Genomic DNA, 26898 nt, shown 5'->3' on the forward strand with positions numbered 1-26898 from the left:
GATCAGATGGTCTGAATTTAAACCCAAAATTTTAGTTACTTCATGGATATGAACTCTTAACAAGATTATGTTCAAAGTAGAACGCAAATGCCTTGGTCTTAGTTGAGTTGCTTTATATGCTGAATTACTGACCTCCACTATCAAGTTAATTTGAATTTTGAGTGGAGCTGTGTCTTTTCACTGTAGAATTGCAGCACTTGTAAATGAAGATTCCCTTGGACCATGCTCTATCTCTTTTTAAATTTAATTAAGAAAAAGTTGTTTCTATTTTGATAATTCTTTTTGAAAAATAATTATTAAATAAATTAAAGTTTTTATTTTTTTTTCAAAAATAGAAACAACTTTTTATTAATTAAATGTACTAGATGGATCACAATATTTTTTAGATTACCTAGAAGTGACTTTTGAATCGGGATCAATAACTCAGAATCTGAGCATTTTTATTTTTTTCCAATAGCACATAAAGAAATATATTAATTTTTCTTACAGCCGCGAAAAATCCGGCCTGAAAAATATTGATCCGGGTTATTTGTTGCAGTCTTTCTAATAAATCAAATTATATTGTATTTCATCTATTTTTAAAGAAATATATTCAACATTTCTAATATTTTAATATAAAAAATAAAAAAATTCGAAATTTCTGTTTTTTTTTTTAAAAAAAAAACTTACTTTCCGGTTAGTGATTAACTGTTTTTTTTAAAAAAAAAAAAAAAAAAAACATAACTTTCCGGTTAGTGAATAACCGGTTATATTTCTTGAGTTCGGTTATTGGATAACCGGACATTTATCCCAAATCCGGTTATTGGATAACCGGATTGGGTAGTTATCAAATTTCAACGGTGCTTCAGTTATTTTTTGTAATTTGATTTAATTTTTGGATATAAATAAAAAAATCGGGTCTCTCGCTGTAATCTAGATAATTACTTGTGTTGTTTCTCACTGCCAACATTATATCAACCTATTGGGTCACACACAAGAACAAGGTTGAAAACAAATTAAAATCTATATATTGATTTCTGACAAATGTATTAGATACATAAAATATTTGACTTTAGTACAAGTGGAAGACTATTAGAAATGTACTAAAGGCCTGAATTTTCTATTTTCATCTGATCTGATCAAATCAGAGAAGTCTTCTGAAAGGGCTCAACGAATTGGTGTCATGAATAGGCTCGAACTAACTGGTGCATATGTTTTATAAATATGCAATGATCTGTTCAGAATTCGGTTAGCCATTCTATTCCATTTTTCATAAAACGAAAGAGAGACAGAACGAAAGAAAGGGGCTGTCAATTCGGTACTAGCATACCGAATTACAGTAGTTGGTCAACCTATTCATGTGGATACTGATAGAGGCATGACTACTGGGCTGTTGCGTGAATCTGACACGAGAAGGAAAAGGAGAAGAAAGCTACTGCTAGACTAGACTTGAAGTTTCCGCTGTGCGTCTAGTGGTAAACTCTATATTTAATCCTGGAATTAATTTTATGCATGGATTCTAGTTTTCGGGTAGTGAACAAATCTTGAACTAATTTGAATTGTTGCACTATAACCTACCCGAAATCCCTACATACTTTTCCTTAAAATAGTAGTTTTGTACTTTTTGAACATCATTACTTGTATGAAGAATATAATTTTTTGAGATAAAAATTGAATCAATCCGCTCAATTTTAAAATATCCACAAACAAATGTAATAATAGTTATTTCCAATAATCTTATTGTTTGTCGTTACTTTTTTTTTCCTTTCTTTTTCCATAATTTTCTTTAAAAAGAAAGAATACATTTTAATGGAAACACAAACATGGCTTATTTAATTGTTTTTCAAAATACTATAATATGGACAGCTACTTATTGATGTCTCAGTCTAAATCTAGCTGTCTTTTCACCATATCATCCCAACATCATTAAGTTTGGCGTAATCTTTTGTAAATAATATGAAGGGAGAAAATTTCAACATCACGGCGCAACATTAGGATACAACAAAACATATTCATTGGATTATTAGAACACAATGCTACGGCTCAATATTCAACTTTTTAAAATCCTAATGGTTGATCCGAACCGTTCATCTTGTTCTCATTATTAATATGTGTTTGGAGAGCAAATTTTACATTTTTTGAAATTTTTTTACTATTTTTTTAGATTTATTGAATATCGCTGTTTTTTATGGTTCAGATTTGACTGAAAAACAGCGATTTTCAATAAATCTAAAAAAATAGTAAACAATTTCCAAAAAATGAAAAATTTGATCTCCAAACACATATTAATATGGAGCACAAGATGAACGGTTCGGATCGACCGTTTGGGTTTTGAAAAGTCGAATATTGAGCCGTAGCACGGGAGGCCTCTATGCAACCCATAGCACCGTAGCCAAGTCCTATATATACATATATATATACACACACATCCAAATAATTTATAGTAAAAGTAATGCCCAAGCATCTATAATTATTGTATTAATACAAGCCAAAATAAAATGTTACAATGTAAATGTACTTGTATATATATTGTCTCTCCACTTGCTTAAAATATTTGTTCCTAGCATCCGAAATAAACGATTTGGTTTTTTGATTTAAGACCAAACAGCCGAATCGAACTATTAGATGTTTAAACTATATTAAAATGTGCTTGGAGACTAAATTTTATATTTTTTAAAAATTTTGTTACAACTTATTAAAATGATTTAAAAATCACTGTTTTTATATATATCTTGTCGTCACTTCATATGTCACGCTCCAACATATATATGGAAATAATTCTGTTGTTATTCCTTGTAAATAACAGTCACCTGTTATTTTGATCCCAACCATTAGTCTTTGTTGATATTCATACATAAAAAAACAGTTAGAATCAGAATTCCGAGATCTATTTCCCCAATACATAATTTTTTTTTTTAAATAAAGTGATCTCTATGACCACCGCTTCCACTACAAAGTTACAAAGTAATATATAAATTAAAGTGATCTCTATGACCACCGCTTCCACAACAAAGTTACAAAGTAATATATAAATTAAAGTGATCTCTATGACCACCGCTTGCACTACCAAGTAATATATATGTTTAAAGAATAATTAAAGTGATCACTAACGTTAGTCATCTTTGACCCAGGCATGAAATCTTGTCGGCCAACGCAACTTTACAATAAATTATTACTTAAAATAATTTTTAATTAATTAAAACTAAAGTCGGAATTAAATCTATAGAAAAATAACAATTACATTAGTCACTCCACCAATAATTTGTTTTTCTACCTTCTCTCTCTTTGAATCGTTTCATATCAACACAATACAAGAGCAGAGAAGAGACTATAGAAATCTGATTTACCACTGGTTAAAATTGGCATTTACCACCTGTTCTTGTACCGCTGCTATTAGGACGGTTGCTGAAAATTAAATATAGATATTTTACAACTGGTTAAAAACCGTTGTTATAAATAATATAAAGTCTGGGCAGAGGATTAAGATCCGGGCAAAAGAAAGCTAAAGAAAGTGTTCTTAATTCGCGCTAAGGAACTAGTGTTCGGTAGAATTAAGCGGCTAAGGAAGCTAAAGAAAGTAAATTAAGCTTTAAGGGGGCTTAATCCTTTGTTGCTGAACGGCCCCTATAGTGCAGTGGGCTTGCTGTACCTACAACCTAAGATGGCCAATGTAATTGGCAGGCCCAACGGCCTATAACCATGACCCACAAACTCCTTGAACGCTGGGTATTTTAATTAAATGGCTATACTTGGTCATATTAAATAAAATAATGGGCTGTTTTAGAGCGCCTTTCTTAAAAAATAAATAAATAAATAATTTGGAAGGTAAGAACAAATTTCATTTACGTCAAAAGAATGTTTGTTACTGAGCATTCTCTCCCATTACAATTTTCTATTTAAAAGAATACAAAATCTAGCTATATTGCTTTTAGCGAAGTTTAGTTTTTCTTTTTTTTAAATCCTGGTTGGAGATCAAGCCACCTAATACATTTTTCAAACTTCTATGTATATTATAGAAGATTCTTCACTTTGTGGATTTCGAACCCGTAACCTCTCACATGGGAGCTGTGTACCTTTGTCACTAGACCAAATGCAAGTTCTTTAGCGAAGTTTAGTTTATCAGTTTGATATTGTTTTTATTCGATATATCCAAATAAAAATAGAGCGGGTCAAATGTCTCATTTATGTCTGATATATATATTTTTTCAATATCCTATGACTAGTCTTCAAGTGATACTGGAGTATTTGTGCTCTGATAGAAACTCAAAATTTTAGTTTGAATCCGGACCATCCGATCTACTTTGGCACAGAAATTGAAGCACTAGTGGAAAAACTGGAATCAGGATCGGTCTATCTGGATCAGTTGTACTAACCAACCGATACTAATACCTATCTGGATCGGTTTTAACACTAAAACCGATACTAAAAACTAATAAAATCACAGGTCATGCACTATCAAGATCGGTTCCTAGCTTAGAACCGATTCTGATAGTATCAGGATCGGTTCTAAGCTAGGAACCGATCTTGATTAGTAAGTATCAGGATCGGTTCTAAGCTAGGAACCGATCTTGATAGTATCAGCATCGGTTCTTATCTTAGAAACCGATCTTGATAGTTCATTTAAAGGCATTGCTAAGTCCGATTCATCACAGAATCGCCTTTCTTTCATCCTCAGACCTCGCCTCCATTACTTAGCGCAGCAGCTATCTTTGACGGCATTAATCAGCTATCTCCCTTCTTTTGTTAGGTTCATTAATTGATCGATAATCTTTTTTCTCAAGTTTGATGTTAGATGGAGCACCATTAATTCGGCTCATTTTATAAACCCTAAATCTCTCTTTTAGGTTTTTATACATTTTCTATGTCTGAAAAACAGCGATTTTCAATAAATCTAAAAAAATAGTAAACAATTTCCAAAAAATAAAAAATTTGATCTCCATACACATATTAATATGGAGCACAAGATGAACGGTTCGGATCAACCGTTTGGGTTTTGAAAAGTCGAATATTGAGCCGTAGCACAGGAGGCCTCTATGCAACCCATAGCACTGTAGCCAAGTCCTATATATACATATATATATACACACACACATCCAAATAATTTATAGTAAAAGTAATGCCCAAGCATCTATAATTATTGTATTAATACAAGCCAAAATAAAATGTTACAATATGTAAATGTACTTGTATATATATTGTCTCTCCACTTGCTTGAAACGAGGTAATTAAATAATAAAACATCCTTTATTGTTGCTATAATAAATTTCCAGAAATCTCAATCATTGTTTCATCTGCATCCCTAGCAGCACCCCTTACCACAACAATTCTCTTTGCAGCACGACCTGCGATGGATTCTAGATGGTGGCTCTACAGTGGTTGGAGCAGGCGGAGGCGATGGACCTGAATTTGTGCAGAAGTTGAGAAAATATGAATATGGTGTTATATCTAACCACTTAAAAACGAGAGAGATATAACGTTAACACTTACCTCGAGCAGTTTGTGGGGTGCTAGGTGGACTATCCGGATCTAAGGTGGAGCCGCCAGTAGAAGCAGTTTCCTTGGCCATAGTGCTAAGAAGCAAACAGAGGATCACGAATTCACTCCTCATTTTGTTGCTCTACTAGTAACAGCAGCAGTAGCAGTGTTCCTTCATTTTTTCTCATCTTCCCCATTTATACTAAAAATTATAGGGATAATTGTGAAAATGCTACTCCAAAACCTTTAAATTGTGAAAATACCACTCTAAACTTTGAAATTGTAAAAATGCCACTCCAAACTTCATTAATTTGTAATTTTGCCATTTATACTCAATTCTTGTACTGTTTTTATTAAAAATTAATTGGAAAAATACTGTTTTGAAATACATATTTCTGTACCGGGTTGTGCAATTTTGAAATACGTATTTCAAAACAATATTTTTCAGTTAATTTTTAATAAAAATAGTATAAGAATTGAGTATAAATGACAAAATTACAGATTAATGAAGTTTGGAGTGGCATTTTCACAATTTCAAAGTTTAGAGTGGCATTTTCACAATTTGAAGGTTTTGGAGTGACATTTTCACAATTTTCCCAAAATTATAACAAGGTCTGAGCAAGTCACGCCCAAGTCAACTATCTGCCAATAAAGTCTTACATGCATGTGCTGCTTAGCTGAAATATTTGAATCAACTGTGAAGTTTGAATTTCGAGTGTAGCTGTCTTTTCACTGTAGAATTGCAGCTCCCACAAACGAAGATTCATTTGGACATGTATAAGTCAACTTCTCTTATTTTGTTATTTGTTTTGACATGAATTTCTTAATGTTTTGTTTGCTAGCTTTTGTTTCAATATTCAATAAAATAATTATAATATTTACATATTTCTTTAGTGCTTTTCCTAACTTGTGATGCCGGGAATAGGTCAGCACTTAATTTAAGCAGACCTTATAAATAACAAAAAAATCCTGAAGCCCAATTCACCAGTTACATGCAACAGGAAATGTACTACAAAGATTATAATAGAGAATCTGAACTGGCCAAACACCCTCTATATGTGCAGTTTTTTAATACCCATATAAGGAGACATTTTCATACCAGTATCCGTAATGATAACAAATTTTTTTTTTTACTTTTATCTGTTTTTTCGAACACGGTACCAGTCGGATAAATGGATAAAAAATGTCATTGACATTTCGCTTTGTGCTTTGGTTAAAATACTTTTCAAAACAATAAAAAAAGTAAAAAAAAAATAATGAATACAACTAATTTGTATTATGAAAATTTAATAAAATACAAACTTTAATGTATCATATATCATCTTCGTATAAATATATATCTATAGCGCTAACCCAAGATGACATAGGAATAGCTGCTATTCTTGGTATGTTTGGATGACACAGGAATAGCGCTAACTCAAGAATAACTGCTATTTCTAGCAAGCTATTCTCACCATTTTAAGTTTGGGTGAAAAAAACGCTATTCTCAACACAAGGAATAGCTCGGGTTAGCTATTATTCTGCTATTCCATTGAAATATTGGGTTAGCAGCTATTTTGAAATGTTGGATTAGCTGCTATTCCGAGCTATTCTTTGTTTCATCCAAACACACAATTTTTATTTTTAAAAATTATCTTATACAAAAACAGGTAAAATAATGAAAAAAAATTGTTACCTTTATCCATATCCGATAAGCTAATGAAAAATAAATCTTATCCTTACTCATATTTTCGAATACAATACGAATCGGATAAACAGATAAAAAGGTGTCATCGACACCCCTACGGCCTTACAATTGATAATGTGCCCGTGGGCCTTACTTTAACAATGATGATTGTTACATAGCAACCTCTCCTATTAATATGATTTCTTGTATTGACCTTTTAATCTACTAAATTACATCTAACGAAGTTCAGTGAGTCAATTGATATTGTTTTCTTCTTCTCCATTCCGCCCCTGTCAAGTTTAGTCTTTTGTCTCTTTTTTTCTTCCTTTATCTCAATTATTGGAGAGTACGTATCACGCGTAGTTCAGCCTTATCTCAATTACTGAAACACCAGCATGATCATGACCACTCACCAGTGGGACCATAACACCATCCAAAGGATGCTCCATTGCCCCCACATTATCAATCGGATTATCCACTTCGCTCTAATCCAAAACAATCATGTGTCAAACCGTATCCAGTCCGATCCGTCAAGAGTAGTATCTTTAGAATACAAGAATGGAACAGTATCTGCAAGGGTAATAAAATACTATTGCCGATGGTACACCGATAGAAACGTGTATTTCTTAATGTATCAGTATTACCGACAGGAGTATCCGCGACGATACCGCTAGCAAAAAACACTTTTATCCTCGTGAATATTGTCCTATTATTGTAGGCATGTCTAATATTGTAAATGTTAATAACTTCTTTTTAGAATTATTAATTTACCAACATAGTTAAACATTACAAGTAATTCATTAATTACATTCACTTTATGATCATAGATTATTTATTCAGCAAAAACTTGGAACAAATCATTATTAGATTAATTATTTCCAGCTTAATCATAACATTCATATTAGAATTTTACATCACCGCTATATTTAAATATATAAAAAAGCATCAATATTCACTACATCATTAATTGATTAAAGCATTTTAATACATTCATTAAATGAATGATTTGAACACAATATATCCAAATAATTTATAATAAAAGTACTAGTACTGCCGATATCATCCATAATCACACTGTGTATTAATTAATACAAGTATCATCCATAATCACCGCTATATTTCTTGTATTAACCATTTTTCTATTAAAAATAATACAAAATTAATCTACCTAAATTACTTCTAGCGAAGTTCAGTGAATCAATTAGATAATATTGTTTACTTCTTCTCCATTCCGCCCCTGTCCAGTTTAGTCTTTTGTCTCTTTTTTTTCTTCCTTTATCTCAATTACTAGCAGGGGCTGATCTAATTATATGTCAGAGGTGCTAAGCCACTCTATGATTTTAAAATTCTTAATTATATGTATTAAAATTTAATTAAACTCTTTGAATTTTTTGGACTTTTATATAGTCTAGCACCTCTCATAAATGTACAAATATGTGTTGGTAGTCTAGTGGTTTGAGTTCTAGTTGGTATGTGTAAACTCATGAGTTCAATTTCCACTAACCACATTTTTTTATCTTTTTCACATATTACATTTTATAGATTAGCCTCCCTTATTCAATTGTTTTAGTTCCACCCCTAATTACTGGAGAGTGTCACGCTTGGTTCAGCCTTATCTCAATTACTGAAGAACTAGCATGACCATCACCACTCACCAGTGGGTTCATATTCAATTTATGATCATAGACTATTTATTCAGCAATAACATGGAACAAATCATCTTTAGATTATTGGTACCGGGAGTGGTCGGATTAATGGCCTGGTTGGAGATTTCAACAGAAGCAACAGGTTGCATGGCCATAGCGCTGAGCAATAAACAAAGAATCATGAATTCACTACTCATTTTTCTCCCAAATTAAAACTCTACACACTACCGTTATTAGTAGCAGTATCAGTGTCAGTGTCGATCCGATGATTTCTTCCATCATCATTTTATACTGGTAAATTATAACAAGACTTGCTTTGAGCACTATATGTGCAGCGGGCTTACTGGACCTACAACCTAATTAAGATGGTTAATGCCAAAGGCAGGCCGAACGGCCCATAACCATGACCCCAAACTCCTTGAACATTGGGTAAATTAAATGGCTATACTTGGTCATATTAAATAAAATAATGGGCTGTTTTAGCGCGCCTTTCTTAAAAAAATAAATAAATAAATAATTTGGAAGATAAGAACAAATTTCATTTACGTCAAAAGAATGTTTGTTACAGAGCACTCTCTCCCATTACAATTTTCTATTTAAAAGAATACAAAATCTAGCTATATTGCTTCTAGCGAAGTTTAGTTTATCAGTTTGATATTGTTTTTATTCGATATATCCAAATAAAAATAGAGCGAGTCAAATGTCTCATTTATGTCTGATATTCTTATATATTTTTCAATACCCTATGACTAGTCTTCAAGTGCCACTGGAGTATTTGTCCTCTGATAGAAACTCAAAATTTTAGTTTGAATCCGGACCACCTGATCTACTTTGGCACAGAAATTAAAGGGACCCTGTGTATTCCATGTAGAATCAGATTGGTTTAGGTTCTGGTCAGACAGTCCGAATTTAAACTCAAAATTTGAGTTACTTCATGGATACAGACTCTAACAAGATTCCATTCAAAGGAGAATGCAAATGCCTTAGTCTTACGAATTCAGATCCAGTACGTGCAATATCGTACTGAGTACAATGAGATCCGAGTTGCTAGTTTTAATCTTGCACGAATTACAAAATAGACCCCATAAATAATAGCACAAATCCTCAAGCCCAATTCATCAGTAACTTGCAACAGGAAATGTCCTACAAGGTTTGTAATAGAGAATCTTAACTTGCTTGGAGCACTATAGGTGCAGTGAGATATTATTGCACCTAAGACCAAAGGCAGGCCAGACGGCCCATGACCAAAGGCAGGCCGAACGGCCCATGACCATAACCCAAAAACTAATTGAAAAGTAAAAAAATTTAAATGGTTATATTTAGTCATATTAAATAACATAATGGGCTGTTATAACCTCTCTTTTTTTAACTATAGAAGATAAGAATAAATTTCATTTACTTCAACTATATATGATTGTTACGTAGCATTCTTTAATTTCCTATATATATATGATCTACTACCAACAATAAATGAACATTAAGGATTAATAAATATATCATATTATAAAATATATTCAATTTAAACATTTATATAGATATGTATCCAAATAGGAAAGTATTGTACATGTACGTCCGATTTTTAGCCGAGACGGAACTAATTATGATCATAATTTTGGGTTGACAGTCTACGGTATTTTAATTGTACTCGGTATCATACATCACCGCTGTATTTAAATATATAAAAAATGCATCACATACGACATCATTAATTAATTAAAGCATTTTAATACATTCACACAATATATCCAAATAATTTATAGCAAAAGTACTAGTACTGCCGAGCGATATCATCTATAATCACACCTGTGTATTATATTAATACAAGCCGAAATATCCACACCTATTAGTTTCTAGAAATCTCCATCATTCTTTGACCTGCATCGATTGCTAGCAGCACCCTTTATGACAACATCTGGTCTCGCTGCAGCACTTGCTGGGTGGATAGGGTCTGCTGCCTTGAGATCCTCCAACAGACCTTGGATCTGAATTTGTGGAAAAGTTAAGAACATATGAATGAATATGGAGTTATACTAAACAGCGTGTAAAGAAACATGGAGGTTATTCATGTACAAATTATAAATAAAGCAACATTTATACTTTACTAGAGATCACCAAAGAAAAGGTGGTAACTGACTCGACCATTATGGAACTAGACTACTATTTAGAACGAGTCCTTACATGATTAAATGATATATTATTTAAATGCATGATAATAGCACTATTTAGAGATTTTTTTTATATTTAGAAATAAAATATTATAGTTTGTTGGAAAGGGAAGGAGTCTATTTGATTTTCATAAATAGAAAAAAATTCGGTGCAAGTATTTTATTAAGTTGTAACTGTATATAAAAAAAAAATCATATATAAAGGGGAATTCAAGTTTTGAGCCAGCCTACTAGGCCATTCTACCACATTAATGGTATTGCTAGCTAATGTTATTTCACCGTACAAAAAATATAGGTCAGATCTTAAAAATAGTAGATATACCAACAAGTACCCGCAAAAAATACCATTAATCAGTCCTTCACCGAGTTCTTTTTTTACGGTGCAAGCAAGAAGGAAAGAAAAGGGATCTGCAGAAATTTACCGTGCCAGGGGTTGGGATGGGGTCCGGAAACTGCTTGCACAGAAAAGTTTCTACGGTGCAACCAATATACCCATGCTTGCACCGTAAAAATTGGCCAGTGTTAGTTTTTGAAAATCAAATCGACTCCTCCTGTTTCAGCAGAAAAAGAATATATATATATATATATATATATACATAGATAGATAGAGAGAGAGAGAGAGAGAGATGGGCTTGGGTGAGACGCAGAGTATACGCGTTTGGTGCTCCATGGTACATTTTAGCCATTTTGAAAACTCAAATAACCGATCCGAACCGCTCAACACGATCTCCATATTGGTATGTGCTTGCAGACCAAATTTACATTTTTTGAAATTTTTTTACTATTTATTAAGCCACTTTGAAAATTGCTGATCCGATGGTCCAGAAATTTTTACTATTTTTTACTGTTCACCCGGATTTTCAGATTTTCAAAGTGGCTTAATAAATAGTAAAAAAATTCCAAAAAATGTAGAATTTGGTCTCCAAGCACATTTCAATATGGAGATCACATCTAACGGTTCGGATCGGTTGTTTGGACTTTCAAAATGAAAATATGACGTGAAATATAAACGCGTGGTGCTCCGCGTCTCACCCAAGTCCATCTATATATATATATATATATATATATATATATATTATAAATAAATAAGAAATTCAATATAGAACTGAGTTCTGATGTGAATATTGTATTAATTGTAATTTTTATTTGGACGCAATGCAAACATTTCTTTCTTTTAGTAGTAGTATGTTAATAAGCCGGCCACAGTACTATTTTCATACAATTTGAATTAATATATACTCTTCCCACAATACTATTTTCATACTCTAATGGTATTCGATAAGACGGGTATCGGTAAGAGTTTTTTTCCGTTAACTTATTGGGTATGGGTATGGGTATGGGTATGGGTAAGGATTTTTTTTTCGTTAGATAAATGGGTATGGATACAGGTAAAGACTATTTCATACCAATTGGGTAACGGGTAATTATATAAAATACCTTGTATTTTCTCGTATGCATTTATTGAAAAAATAATATTATGCTAAACATTATATTTTATTATTTGAATGTTTTGTTATTTAGTTAACGAATTGAATTTGTTAGAAGATATATTTGTGATTTGATTTTGTTTGCTTCATAAAAAACTATTAATTAGAATTGATTGTATATTTGTATTTTAATTTTATATTAGTAATTGTGATTGCATATATATGACATAATAAGTTTCTATAGTTTATTTGTAAAAATAATAAAACTATTATTATAGTTATATTTTCGTTATTTGTCCGCTACCGTTTCATTATCCGCTAGCTTTAACGGGTATGAGTAGGGTAGCGTAAGACATATTCGTAACGGGTATGGATAGGATATGGGTAAAATCAATTTTTAGTCGGTATGGGAATGAAAATGGTTTCACCCTACCCGTATCGTACCCATTAACACCCCTACTCAGAAGTCCGAACAAACAAGAGAGAGAATTTACTTTCCTTAAAAAAAAATAGAGAGAGCATTTACTAATTTTAGGGTAGTTGATTGCGCCAAAAGCAGTTTGCGTGGGCATAGCGCTGAGAAGCAAACAGAGGATGATGATGAATTCACACTTCATTTTGCTCCAGAAATACTCTACAGTAGGAGTACAGTGTTTCTTGATTTCATCCACCTTCATCATTTTATAGTGAAAATTATAACAGGACAATAGTAAATCAACTCCCAAGTCAAGTCTCCTCCCTGCCTCTGCTTTGCCAACTCTGAATTGATTTGACTTCATCACTCCCAATTTGGTTAACTTTTGCTACACGGAATGACTAATAACAGTATGAATTCATGTCACCTAAGGTAACTCCCAATTTGGGAAGGACATTTTAAAGGCATCCCGTGCATTCCATCTAGGATCAAATTGGTCCAGGTAAAGATCAGACGGTCTGAATTTAAACTCAAAATTTTAGTTACTTCATGGATACGAACTCTAACAAGATTTTGTTCAAAGTAGAACACAAATGCCTTGGTCGTCTTAGTTGAGTTGCTTTATATGCTGAATTACTGACCTCCACTATCAAGTTACTTTAAAAATTTTGAGTGGAGCTGTCTTTTCACCGTAGAATTGCAGCACTTGTAAATGAAGATTCCCTTGGACCATGTTGTATCTCTTTTTTAATTTGATGACTTTTTGTTTGCTTTACTTTCAAAATTGAAGAAAATTAATCTAATATGTTAATATTTCTTTAGTGTTTTTCCTAACTTGTGTGTTGTCATGTGGGGATTTCGTCAGAACTAAATTTTAGCGGACCCCATAAATAACAAAATATCCTGAGCCCAATTCATCAGTAACTTGCAACAGGAAATGTACAAGAAAGTTTGTAATAGAGAATCTGAACTTGCTTTGAGCAGTATATGTGCAATATGGGCTTGTTGCTGGACCTACAACCCAATACTAATTCAACGCTTGATACTTTAAATGGTACTTTTTATACTTAGTCATATTGAAAAAACATAATGGGATGTTATAGTCTTTCTTTAAAAAAAAAAGAAGAAGAAAAAAAGAATGGAAAGTGAGAATAAATTTCATTTACTTCAAGGATGATTGTTACAGAGCATTCTCTCCCATTTATGTGATTTTGTCAATTTACAATTTTCTATTAAAAAGAATACAAAATCTAGCTACTGTAAGTAGAATTACTACATGAACATAAGCACTTTGATCATCTTTAATTATGCATTAGAAAATGCATCATAAGAGCAAAAGACCATTAAAGATCCCAAGAACTTGAAACAACATGATATTACATTAAATACTATAATTAAATTAAAACATAATACATAAGCGTACCTCTAGCATTCATGGTGGTCAACAAGCAAGTACTTCAACGATGATCGCAAACCCTAGATCCTTCGAGGTTGCGCCGGGTCGATTTCTCTCTCTCGCTCTGTTTCACTTTTGCTAATGGAGAGCAAAATTCTTTTAATGGTTGTATGTGAGAATATGTAGAGAGAGGATCAGCCAGGACTCTAATTTATACCCTACACTCATTCTATCCATCAACGATATGAGTGGGGATGAGTGGGCGGTTAATCCATAAATAGATATCCAATTATAATTCATGTAACCATTCTCCAAAAATATATATACATATATAAATGGATATGTTTAATAAATAGGTTACTCAAAATAGGATTCCATAAATAGATTCTAGAAATAGAATAACTGAATATTCTAACATTCTCCCACTTATTCAGTAATTCGTAATGAATATAACTTTAATAACATATATTAACTTTAAGACTAGTGATAATATATATGCAATATATTCCATAATTTCGGTATGACATAATGTTTATCCTTAATCAAAATCAAAATGAGTCATGGCGGTTGTGAGTTAGTATATCGACTCATTCCCTTCCATGTACCACAATATTAATCCAAATTAATATAAACCATAAGGGCTTTAACATAATGATCCCTTTAATTGTTCTTGCAAAGAACTGATTATTATTTAAATATAACAATAAGGTATACCAACATAAGTAAATAACAATCAAAATAGAAACAAACAAACAATGAACTCTTTAATAATATTAATTCAAAGTTTTACAAATAACAAAATCATGCACACTCAACTAAACCCATATTTACGACATGCTCCATAAATGTCTTGGGTGCTAATCCTTTGGTTAAGGGATCAGCTATCATTTTGTCGGTGCTTATATGTTGAATCGTAATTGTTCGCTTCTGCACTTCTTCTTTCACAGCCAGGTACTTTATTTCCATGTGCTTTGCACCTTTAGAGTACCGGTCGTTCTTACTGAAGAAGACTGCTACGGCGTTGTCACAATAAATTTTCAGCGGCTTGGCGATACTGTCAACATACCCAAGCCCTGAAATAAAATTCCGCAGCCATAATCCTTGTGTCGTGGCCTCAAAGCAAGCCACAAATTCGGCTTCCATAGTGGATGCAACGATAATAGTCTGCTTCGCACTTTTCCATGAGACTGCTCCTCCTGCTAATAGATACACAAAGCCACCTGTGGACTTGCGTGTGTCAATGCATCCGGCATAATCTGAATCTGAGTATCCGATTGTTTCTAAGCAATCGGTCTTCCTGTAGGTTAACATAAGATTCTTCGTTCCTTGAAGATAGCGGAGTATCTTTTTCGCCGCTTTCCAATGTTCCATCCCTGGGTTGCTTTGAAATCTGCCAAGTATGCCTACGGCAAAGCTTATGTCTGGTCTTGTACATGTCTGGGCATACATTAGGCTACCAACCACAGACGCGTAAGGGATGTTTTTCATTTCTGATTTCTCCAATTCGTTCTTAGGACATTGAAACAATCCAAACTTATCCCCTTTCTGAATTGGCACTGACCCACTTGAGCATTTATCCATATTGTATCTCTCAAGAATTTTATTTATATATGCTTTCTGAGACAAACCTAACAATTCTTGTGATCTATCGCGGAATATTTCAATTCCGATCACATAGTTTGCCTCGCCCATATCTTTCATTTCAAAATTCTTTGAGAGAAATTTCTTGGTTTGATATAACATACCAAGATCATTAGTGGCCAACAAAATATCGTCAACATATAAGACTAGAAACATTATCTTACTTCCACTGATTTTGGTATATATACAACGGTCAACGATGTTTTCTTTAAAACCAAAAGACGTAATAACATCGTTGAACTTAAGATACCATTGTCGTGAGGCTTGTTTTAGCCCATATAGTGACCTTTTCAATTTGCAAACCTTGTGTTCCTTCCCCCCAATTGAAAAGCCCTCAGGCTGATCCATGTACACTTCTTCCTCTAACTCGCCATTTAGAAAAGCTGTCTTGACATCCATTTGATGTAGCTCTAAGTCATAATGAGCTACCAAAGCTAAGACTATTCTGAGAGAATCCTTTTTTGATACGGGCGAAAAGGTTTCATTGTAGTCAATGCCATCTTTCTGAGTAAAACCTTTGGCAACAAGTCTCGCTTTATATCGTTCGATCTTGCCTTTAGAATCACGTTTGATCTTGAAGATCCATTTACATCCAACTTTCTTGGAACTGTGAGGCAAATCAACGAGATCCCAAACTTGATTTTTATCCATTGATTTTATCTCTTCTTTCATAGCATTTACCCAATGTTCTGAGTCTTCACTTTGTATAGCTTTAGTGTAGGAAACAGGGTCGTCAATACTTGAATCAATTTCTAATTCATTGAAGTACACATAATCATCTATTTGATTTTGTTTACGCTCACGTGCGGAGCGTCTCAATTCAATAGGTTGGGGTTGTACTATCTTCATTAACGACATCATTTATGGGAATTTCCTCATTCTCAGTTTGTTGTTCCAAATTGACATTAAGTTGCGGAGCAACATTTGGAACAGCTCTTTTCGAAATCATGGGCACTTGTACAATAATAGGTACAATGTCTTGCCGCGTGACTTCCTGAATGTCAACACTTTGTTGACTTGAACTCCCACTGTTTTCATCATTTTCGATGAATTTAGCATTTCAGGATTCTACAATTCTCGTACTATGGTTAGGACAATAAAAACAGTACCATTTTGATTTTTCTGGATAACCAATAAAATAACCACTGATGGTTCGGAAATCCAATTTTTTTTTCATGTGGATTGTAAATTCTTACTTCCGCTGGACAGCCCCAAACATGTAAATGCCTTAAACTCGGTTTCCTTCCCGTCCATAACTCAAAAGGAGTAGTTTCAACGGACTTACTAGGAACTTTATTCAACAAATACATGGCTATCTTTAAAGCGTACATCCACAAATACTTAGGTACATTAGCATGACTTAACATGCTTCTAACCATTTCAATTAAAGTACGATTCCTACGTTCGGCGACACCATTTTGTTGTGGTGTGCCTGGCATTGTGTATTGAGCAACAATGCCTCGCTTTTCTAAAAATTTAGCGAATGGACCAGGATTTTGACCCGATTCGTCATACTTTCCATAATACTCACCACCCCGGTCAGATCTAATAATCTTCACTTTTCGTTCCAGTTGCCTTTCAACCTCAGTGACGAAAATTTCGAGAGCGTCAACTGATTGAGATTTTTCATGCAAAAGGTAAATGAATCCGTAACGTGAGTAATCATCGATAAAGGTGATGAAGTATTTTTCTTTACTAAAGGAGGGGACGTCAAACGGACCACATATATCAGTATGGATAATTTCTAATAATTGTGAACTTCTTGTGGCGCCTTTCTTTGATTGTTTGGTTTGTTTCCCTTTAATACAATCAATGCATGTTCCAAAATTTGTAAAGTCTAAGTTCGGAAGAACCTCGTTCTTTACAAGACATTGGATTCGGTCTTTGGATATATGACCACGTCTTTTATGCCACAAGTAAGCCGAATTATCATTTATGTTAGCTCGTTTAATTCCTACGTTAAAATGCATAGTACATAGAGATTGGACAAAAACATTATCAAGACAAAGCTTGTAAAATCCATCAACTAAAATTCCATTACCAATCACACAATTGTTTTTACATACATAACAACAATTTGAACCAAAGTTAACTTCATAACCTAAATTATCAAGTTTAGATACACAGATTAAATTCCTACTAAAAGTAGGTACATAAAGTGTATGAAGTAAATCTAAAGTACAGCCGGTGTCAGTAATGAGTCGATACGTTCCAACTCCCGCAACTGGTACTCTTTCTTTACTTCCGGTCATCACTGATCTCTCATTTAGACTTGTGGTCTGGATTGAAAGGAATCCCTGCATGTTATTAGAAATGTGAGTGCTAGAACCAGAATCAAACCACCAGGTGTTATTAGGAACATCAATAAAATGAGATTCAAAACATACTAAGGCACTATTCATACCTTTCTTTTCGAACCATTTGCGACGCTTCATGCAATCTTTCTGGAAATGCCCAACTTTCTTGCAAAAGTTGCACCTTTCCTTGCTTGTCTTTTTGAATGTTCCTTTAGAATCTTTCTGGGTTGGAGAACCCTTTTTCTTTCCTTTTCCACCACCTGATTTCTTGACGTTGCTTGTGCTAGCGCCATTATGGTTCACAAGGTGGACCGCGGGAGGCTTGTTATCTTTGATTCTTTGCTCCTCTTGGATCAACATTCCAGACAATTCATGAACTATCCACTTATCTTTAAGTGTGTTGTAGTTCATTTGGAATGGTCCATACTGATCAAAAGGCAAAGAATTGATTATAAACTGAACCAAAAATGGTTCCTCCACGGTCATCCCGACACCCTTGAGTTTTGAGGCTAAGGATGTCATCTCAAGTATGTGCTGGTGCATAGTAAGACTGCCATCATATTTCATGGTGGTCAGTTTTGACATTAGCGTACTTGCAACACTCTTATCAGCACTTTGAGATTGTGCTTTAACACTTTCTAAAAAGTCCTTGGCACTTTCAGTAGTCGGAAGCGAAATTTTGACATTAGTTGCCACAGTCATCTTAAGAAACATCAATGCCATTCTGTTTTGTTTCTCCCAACCAGCCATTATAGCATTTTCTTCAGCGCTGCTAGAGTTAGTAAGAGCAGTGGGCTTTTTGGTTAGGATGGCATCCTCAAGATACATTGAGCCAAGTGCAAACTGCACTTGTTCATCCCATTCTGTAAAGTTGAGTCCATTAAAGGTCACAACTTACTGAACCATTGATGCGAATCCGGCACCGGCAGGAGTGAAACCTTTATTTAGAAAAATTATGAAGAATAATTAGATTTCAAGTGGTAATTATAAAATAGATATTTTCATCTTATTTTGTAAAATAATTACTCTAATTCTTTAGGATCAAGCTTCTTTGCATCTATCTTTAAGATCAAACTTGACAATATGACAAGAAACTAAAGAAAATCCTCACGTGAAACTTTTAATATCCTTTTATTTATCTTCATAACCCGTTCGGCCAGTTGTCTAAGTCTTGAAATCACAACCAGGAAAGTCAGGGAGCACTTGGCTCTGCTACGAGTTCCGACTTTCCTAGACATTGCTTCATTCTTAAGTTAGTACAACAACTCTTACTAAGGTTTTTTTTTTTTGAGTTAAGAAAATTCTCTTGTTTATTATTAGTTAAACTTTAAGTAATTATTCTTATTTTAACTTTTATTAGGGAGATAGTAAAGAAAGAACGCTTTAAGAGGTAAGAAGGCTTTAATGTAAGTATAATTAGGAAGAGATATTAGAAGATGTTCGTTAATGCTTTGAATCTTCTAATTTAACTTTAATTCAGATATTAATTCAGATTTAGGAGCAGTGACGTAAGATAAACCCTAATCACCCTTTGGGGCTAATTAAGATCTACAACCTAATAATATAATATATCTAATATATATTATATAACACTAGATCCTAACGAGTTAAGATCTACAACCTAATAATATAATATATCTAATATATATTATATAACACTAGATCCTAACATGGATCTACAACCTAATAATATAATATATCTAATATATATTATATAACACTTTAATTAGTAATTTTATTGTTGTCTCATCGTGCCACCTTTGGACATACACAATTGACAATAACGTAAATTACTTGCAACTTTAATGTGTAAATCATAAGAACGACGTATCTACCTTTGGGAGTATACTTAATGTCTCATGATTTAATACAATAGCAATAAAAGAAAAGAAAAAAATAAATAAAACTACATTATTGAAGCACTTTCATTAGCAATTTCGTTGGTGTTCTATTGTGCTACCTTTGGGCATACACAATTTTACATAATAACGAAAGTTGCTTGCACTTTTAATGTGTTTAATCATAAGGGCGGCAGACCTACCTTTGGGTGTATCCTTAATGCCTTATGAATTAACACGCAATTCAATTCAATATCTATATGATGATTAAATATCATATCACATAAAATAATCATTCAAATTATTCTTTCAAGTCTAACCCTAACTTCCCCAGAAACTTGCAATTCAATTGGGGATTATCAATTTTACAAGTTCTAATTTTATAGATTAATCTATAATAGTTTAATTACAGAAATTTAATGAATATTATGAAGTTTCCAAACTTGGCTCTGATACCACATGTAAGTAGAATTACTACATGAACATAAGCACTTTGATCATCTTTAATTATGCATTAGAAAATGCATCATAAGAGCAAAAGATCATTAAAGATCCCAAGAACTTGAAACAACATGATATTACATTAAATACTATAATTAAATTAAAACATAATACATAAGCGTACCTCTAGCATTCATGGTGGTCAACAAGCAAGTACTTCAACGATGATCGCAAACCCTAGATCCTTCGAGGTTGCGCCGGATCGATTTCTCTCTCTCGCTCTGTTTCACTTTTGCTAATGGAGAACAAAATCCTTTTAATGGTTGTATGTGAGAATATGTAGAGAGATGATCAGCCAGGACTCTAATTTATACCCTACACTCATTCTATCCATCAACGATATGAGTGGGGATGAGTGGGCGGTTAATCCATAAATAGATATCCAATTATAATTCATGTAACCATTCTCCAAAAATATATATACATATATAAATGGATATGTTTAATAAATAGGTTACTCAAAATATAGGATTCCATAAATAGATTCTAGAAATAGAATAACTGAATATTCTAACAGCTACATCACTTCTAGAGAAGTCAAGTCTCCCACCTGCCTCTCCTTTCCAAGTCCCAATTTGGTTAATATTTGCTCCACGGAATGACTAATAACAGTATGAATTTAATGCATGCCGCTCGCTATTTGTTCGGAAATGCGAAATAAAAAAATAAAAAAATCAATTCGTAAATAATTTGCTTTATTTTTTATATCCCAGGCCTGCAATCGATTTTCAATATTTTTCACCCAACATTTTAATTTATTGTATTTACCTTTAACTCTTAGAATGATTGCTAAATTCAGGGAATTCAAATCCAGTGCAATACCTGACATGATAGAATGAGATCTGTGTCGTCGGTTTTACTCTAACACAAATCTCAAAATAGATCCTCTTTACTTCAAATAGGTACCAAATTGATTTTTGGCTCTGCTATAAGTTCTCATCGAGATAATAAGGCTAATATGAGAATATGGTGAATAAAATAAGAATGATCGATGAAGATAAGAGAAAGAGGAACAAGTTTTTCAGTCATTATCTTAATTTAAAAAAAATAAGGAGTAGAATTAGGTGTTTCTAAGTTCATCAAACTCCTTTGTGAACTCAATTCTAAAATTTATTGGATTAATTTCAAATGTCGAATCAAAACCATTGAAATTTTTTTATCTTATGAGTAATACGTCTACATACGAAATTTTTAAAATTTTAAATTAATTTTGTAGAGAGTTAAGTAGTCAAAAAATGAATACATTAAAATTAATTTAGAAATCTTATAATTTTGACTGCTTGACTTTATACTAAATTAATTCAAAACTTTAAAATTTTCACATGTAGATGCATAACTCGTAAAATAGAAAGATTTCAACAGTTTGAATTTGAAGCTAATACAATAGAATTTAGTATGGTTTTTAAGCTAATAAAATAGAAAGATGCCAACTGAGGTGTTGAAGCAGATATGGCAATTGCTTGTTGGTTTTACCGAAATTTTTTACTTTTACCATCTTTAATGCAATAATCAGATTTTAGTCGTAATTCTAGATTTGCTCTTATCACCATTTGAAATGGCAACCCATATATAACGGGATGGTCGCCATTTTGTCGAGCTGCCATTTCAAATGGCGATCAGAGTGTTTGTGGAATTTTCACACAAAAAGAGTTCATGGATTTTTTTTTTCTTTTAAAATGGTAAAAATAAAAATTCGACTGGAACTTGTGTCCATATATATATTTGTCAGCCTCGTGCTCAACCCGCTATCTCAGGCAGTTGGGGTCTTCGTAGCAGCTCACACTGGCAAGATCGATCAGAGCTAGTATGTACCATCCGGTTATGAACGCCATGATAATCCCATCTCTTCTCTTCTTGTTTTCACTTTTTTGGTGCCGTTTGAATACTAAATTATAAATCTTTTAGTATTATAAAGCTATATGTTGTACATAGGGGTGTCAATGGTGCTCTTTTCACTCCAGTGCCTCCTCTCTTTACACACTAGATAATCTATCCATCTATGATATGCTGTGTATGGTGGCGTTTTCTGTAGTAGTAATATTAGCAAAATATAATATGTAAAACACTTGAAAATCTGAATGTTTTGAGTTGAGTTCATGGAATATATTTGTTCCATTAAGGTGTTTAATTAATGAGATGCTCAAAACTATTGTTGGACTCATTTTTTGATAGAGCCAATACCATTTTCTTTTCTACTCGGTTAGTTTCTATTGTATGAGAGGAACAATGCACATCACAATTCACAGCACATTCATCCGATGATTTCAACACAATATATCCAAATAATTTATAGCAGAAGTACTACTGCCATGCAAACCATATAAAATTACTGTATTAATGAAATAAAATGAATACAGCATGTAAAATCTACTATTAATTATGTTGTGATCTCTCAACTTGCTAATTTAATTCAGGTAGGTAATTACAATTAGATCATCCTAAATTGTTGCTATTAGTTTTGATAAATCTCCATCATTCTTTAATTATTTCCAGTTTAATCATAACATTTTTATTAGAAGTTTACATCACCGCTATATTTAAATATATAAAAATGCATCACTATTCACTACATCATAAAAAAATTAAAGCATTTTAATATATTCATTCAATGCATGATTTGAACACAATATATCCAAATAATATATAGTGTGGAAGTACTCTATTAGCTGGTACTGCCGATATCATCTATAATCACATCTATAAAATGTTTTCCAGAAATCTCCATCATTCTTTGACCAGCATATATCGATCGCTAGCAGCAACCTTCACCACAACATCGTCTCTCGCTGCAGCACCCGCGGGGGGATCCATAGGTTGGAGAATATTTAGGTCCTCTAGTATATAGCCCTGAATGTGTGGAAAAGTTGAGAACATACGAATGAATATGGAGTTAACTAAACAGTGTATAGAAAAAACAACGAGGTTATCCTGCATGTACAAATTAATAAAGCAACAGTAAGACCAGCCAATTTTTACAGTGCAAACATGAAAATATTGGTTGCACCGTGGAAAAATTTTGGTACAAGATATTTTTCCAACCTGGTCAAACCCCACACAGCAAGTACCAAGGCTAATTCTCAATTTGAATAATATAATTAAAATAACATTTGCAGTATTATGAATGAGTGCATGAGGCTATGGTACTATGCATAGCACAGATTAGTCCGTACTACGGATCAATTTTTTTTTTAAGTAAGAATATATAGGAGTCTAGCTTCTATTTTTATTAACCGTAATTGATTACAGAATTTGGACATGATTTTGAGAGGTAATCCTACAATATATGGATGAAAAATAAGAAAAAATAAAATACAAAGAATGAAAATTTTGAGAAAAAAAAAAGAAATGAAAATTAAAACATCAATTAAACAAGCTTCTCTTTTTTATTATGTCACCATTTTTTGCACCTGCACACAACTGATGACACAGAAAATTTATAAACAGAGAGAATCGAAGCAAATATTCGGCCAACCCCTTGGATCGAATATTTGGTTCAGTCAACCATCTTTTTTTAGGTATAATATATATAAATAAATCCTAAATATAAATTGTTTTAGTAAAAAGTTTTTTTTATTTTTACTGATATTTTTCCTGATATTTCTTTTAACGATCCAAACAGCTAAATCACTATTTTTCCCCTTAAACTTGTTGTTTCCTGTTACTCTTGTTTTATCCTTTCTTGAAAACGAAAGACTACATTGTAAATATGGAGAACCATGGCAATATCATCTATTCTTTTTTTAAAATACACTATTAATCTATAATATGGTTGTACATTATTATTAAGTCACTCAAAACGAGAGAGCATTTACCTCCACGAGGGCTCGGTTTAATGGGCGAGTAGGAGATTTCAGCTGCAGCAGCAGGTTGTATGGCCATAGCGCTGAGCAGCAAACAGAGAATCACTAATACACTCCTCATTTTGCTTTCCAAAAACTCTACACACTACCAGTAACAGTGTCCCTTGGTTTCTTCTATCTTCACCATTTTATAGTGAAAGTTATAACAAGACTTGAGTAAATCAACTCCCTCTCTGTCGTTGTTTTCCAAAATCTAGGGGTGTTCATCAGATCCGGTTTAATCGGTTTTCGACCGAACCGAATTAGATTGGACTAAACGGTTCGGTGTTTTTGGGTTAAATGGTTCGGTTCGGTTCAATTTCTAAAACCAATTTCAAACTTTGGTCCGGTTCGATTTTAAAAATTAGAAAACCGATTATACTGAACCGACCGAACTCTTAATACCCGCCCCCAAACCCAAACAGCGTTGCGTTGTGAGAGCGCTCTCTCTCAGACCTAAAAGAAATCATAGCCTCTGATCTCTCTCAAAACCACACGACGGCGCAACCACGCTTCTCTCTCACGACGATGGCGCAAGTCTCAACTCACGTCTCACACACGATCCGCTACTTTTCTTCTCTCTCACGCCTTCTGTCTTCACCCACGCCCCTAGTTGGACTAGGAATTCACGATTGCACGGTTTCACCCACGCTCCCACTCCTATCAAATCGCCGAACCATCTCGCACGATGTCCTCTTGAAAGTGAAATTTACGGATTCTTCTTTTGTTACAATTCAATTTCTCTCTTTTATGTGGTTTCGTTTTCTCTGATGATTAACTTTGAATATCATGGCCTTCGATTACACTTGGTATTTTGTTTAGTTAATGAACCAGGAAAAAGTTCGGCCATTGTTTTCTCTCTGGATTTATTTTGATTAATATCATGGCCTAAGCGTTGATAAGTGTATTTAAAAATACTAGTCTATCTATCTGTATTTAAATTTGTCGAGTAGTCTTATGCTCTTACTTTATTGTCTCACCTTTTTTCTTACTTTATTTTTTTCTGGTAGGCTGTTTTCATTTACCGGTATGAATTTTGATTTTCAATTTTGCTGGTTTGGGTTGGGGCAAAACAGAACTGGTGCTGTTTTTGGTTTTCTGGTATGGGAAATGGAATCAATTTTGATAAAAACAAATGCTAAGATAATTTTTTGTGATGTTAATTTGCTTGCAGTTCTTTGGGGTAAAACTGATTTTGTTTTCTGACTAGCAAAAATCAATTACTTTAAAAACAAATTTTGCTTTTAATTTTTTTTAATATACTTTGCTTTGAATCGAACAAACCGAATAAAACTTTGGTTCGGTTTGGTTCGGTTGATAAGTTAAACCGGTTTGGTTCAGTTCTAATTTTAAAACCGAAATAAAACTTTAGTTTGTTTCGTTCGGTTCGGTCCTATGAACACCCAACCAAAATCTGAATTAATTTGTAATAATACCTCTAACTTGATTGACTTTTCCTGCACGAATGGAATAATTACAAAATTCCGGTCAAGGTACCACGCAAATATCTAACTCTGTGTTGCTTTCACCGTGGAACACTTGGTTCACTGGATCTACAACCAACGATCGTCTCAACGGTCAAAGAGGGCCCATCCCAAAGGCAGACCGCACGGCCCATATTGACCGTGGCCCACCAACCGTTTTCGTTACCAAGTATCTAAAACTAATATACTTTACATTTAGAACCACTCACCAGTGGGACCGTAACGCCATCCAATGGACACTCCTTGTGGCCCATATTTCTTCTTCTAATTTGTGCATCTAGAGGTGTTCAAACGGTCCGTTTAGTTCAAACTGAACTAAAATAATCAAATCATTTTTTTTTCCAGTTTTCAAAAATAGAATCGAACCAAACTGATTAAACTTATAAACCAATTAAAAACCGAACCGAATAAAACAAAAATAAATTTCGGTTTGTTTAGTTCAAACCGAAGTAAACCTATTTGTGTTGTTATTGACAAAAATTACACATGTACATAAACAAGTTGTTCAATTTCATACAAAATATTAAAACTAAAATGAAAGAAAGAAAACAATAATTAAACCAAACGAAATAAAAAACATACTTAAACCAATATAATTCGTTCGGTTCGGTTTAGTCGGTTTTAAAAGTAAAAAAAAACAAACCAATCCATTTAAACTGAAATAATTCAAAAATTCAACCGAACTAATCCTTTTAAACTGAAAAAATGAACCATTTAAACCCAACAAACCGAACCGTTTGAAATCGCTAAGTGCATTTGTATTGTTATGTTGTCATCAGGTGACAGGTGGTGATTTTGGAGTCCACATCCTCTGTACTAACAGAATATTTGAGTATAGATTCAAACGGTACAAACTCTTCAATATTTGTGCCAAAAAAAATCGGACTGTCCAGATCTAAACTAAAAGTTTGTGTTACGATTATATAATTCTCTATTGCGTACTACCCATTATTTGTTCGGAAATGCGAAAAAAAAAATTATTCAATTCATAAATAATTAACACTCACTATCTCTCTAAGGGCACCACCAAATTCTCTCGTTTCTCTCGCCTTCTCACCTCAAAATCTCTCTCACTTTCTCTTCGCCAATGGAGAGGATTGCTCTGCGCCAACCTCTCCTTTGGGCTCAA

The 26898-nt window shown here is 33.2% G+C and overlaps 3 long non-coding RNA genes across 3 annotated transcripts in view; all 3 read right to left on the reverse strand.

The window, feature by feature from the left end:
• The window catches only part of LOC144561047 (uncharacterized), a 76101-nt gene extending 50099 nt beyond the window's left edge, over window positions 1-26002 (reverse strand). Inside the window, exon 1 of the long non-coding RNA XR_013513562.1 lies at window positions 25799-26002. This is a non-coding gene — a long non-coding RNA (uncharacterized LOC144561047). The remainder of the gene's footprint in view (window positions 1-25798) is intronic.
• LOC144561053 (uncharacterized) lies at window positions 5094-5608 on the reverse strand. Its single transcript, XR_013513568.1, has 2 exons — window positions 5467-5608; window positions 5094-5379 (listed from the first exon to the last, which is right to left on the reverse strand). It is a non-coding gene; the product is annotated as an uncharacterized LOC144561053 (long non-coding RNA).
• On the reverse strand, window positions 10453-13307 carry LOC144561052 (uncharacterized). Its single transcript, XR_013513567.1, has 2 exons — window positions 12885-13307; window positions 10453-10748 (listed from the first exon to the last, which is right to left on the reverse strand). It is a non-coding gene; the product is annotated as an uncharacterized LOC144561052 (long non-coding RNA).
• Window positions 26003-26898: the final 896 nt, after the last annotated feature.

This window comes from Carex rostrata, chromosome 10 (genome assembly GCF_964058835.1).
Source record: "Carex rostrata chromosome 10, lpCarRost1.2, whole genome shotgun sequence".
Classification (NCBI taxonomy): domain Eukaryota; kingdom Viridiplantae; phylum Streptophyta; class Magnoliopsida; order Poales; family Cyperaceae; genus Carex; species Carex rostrata.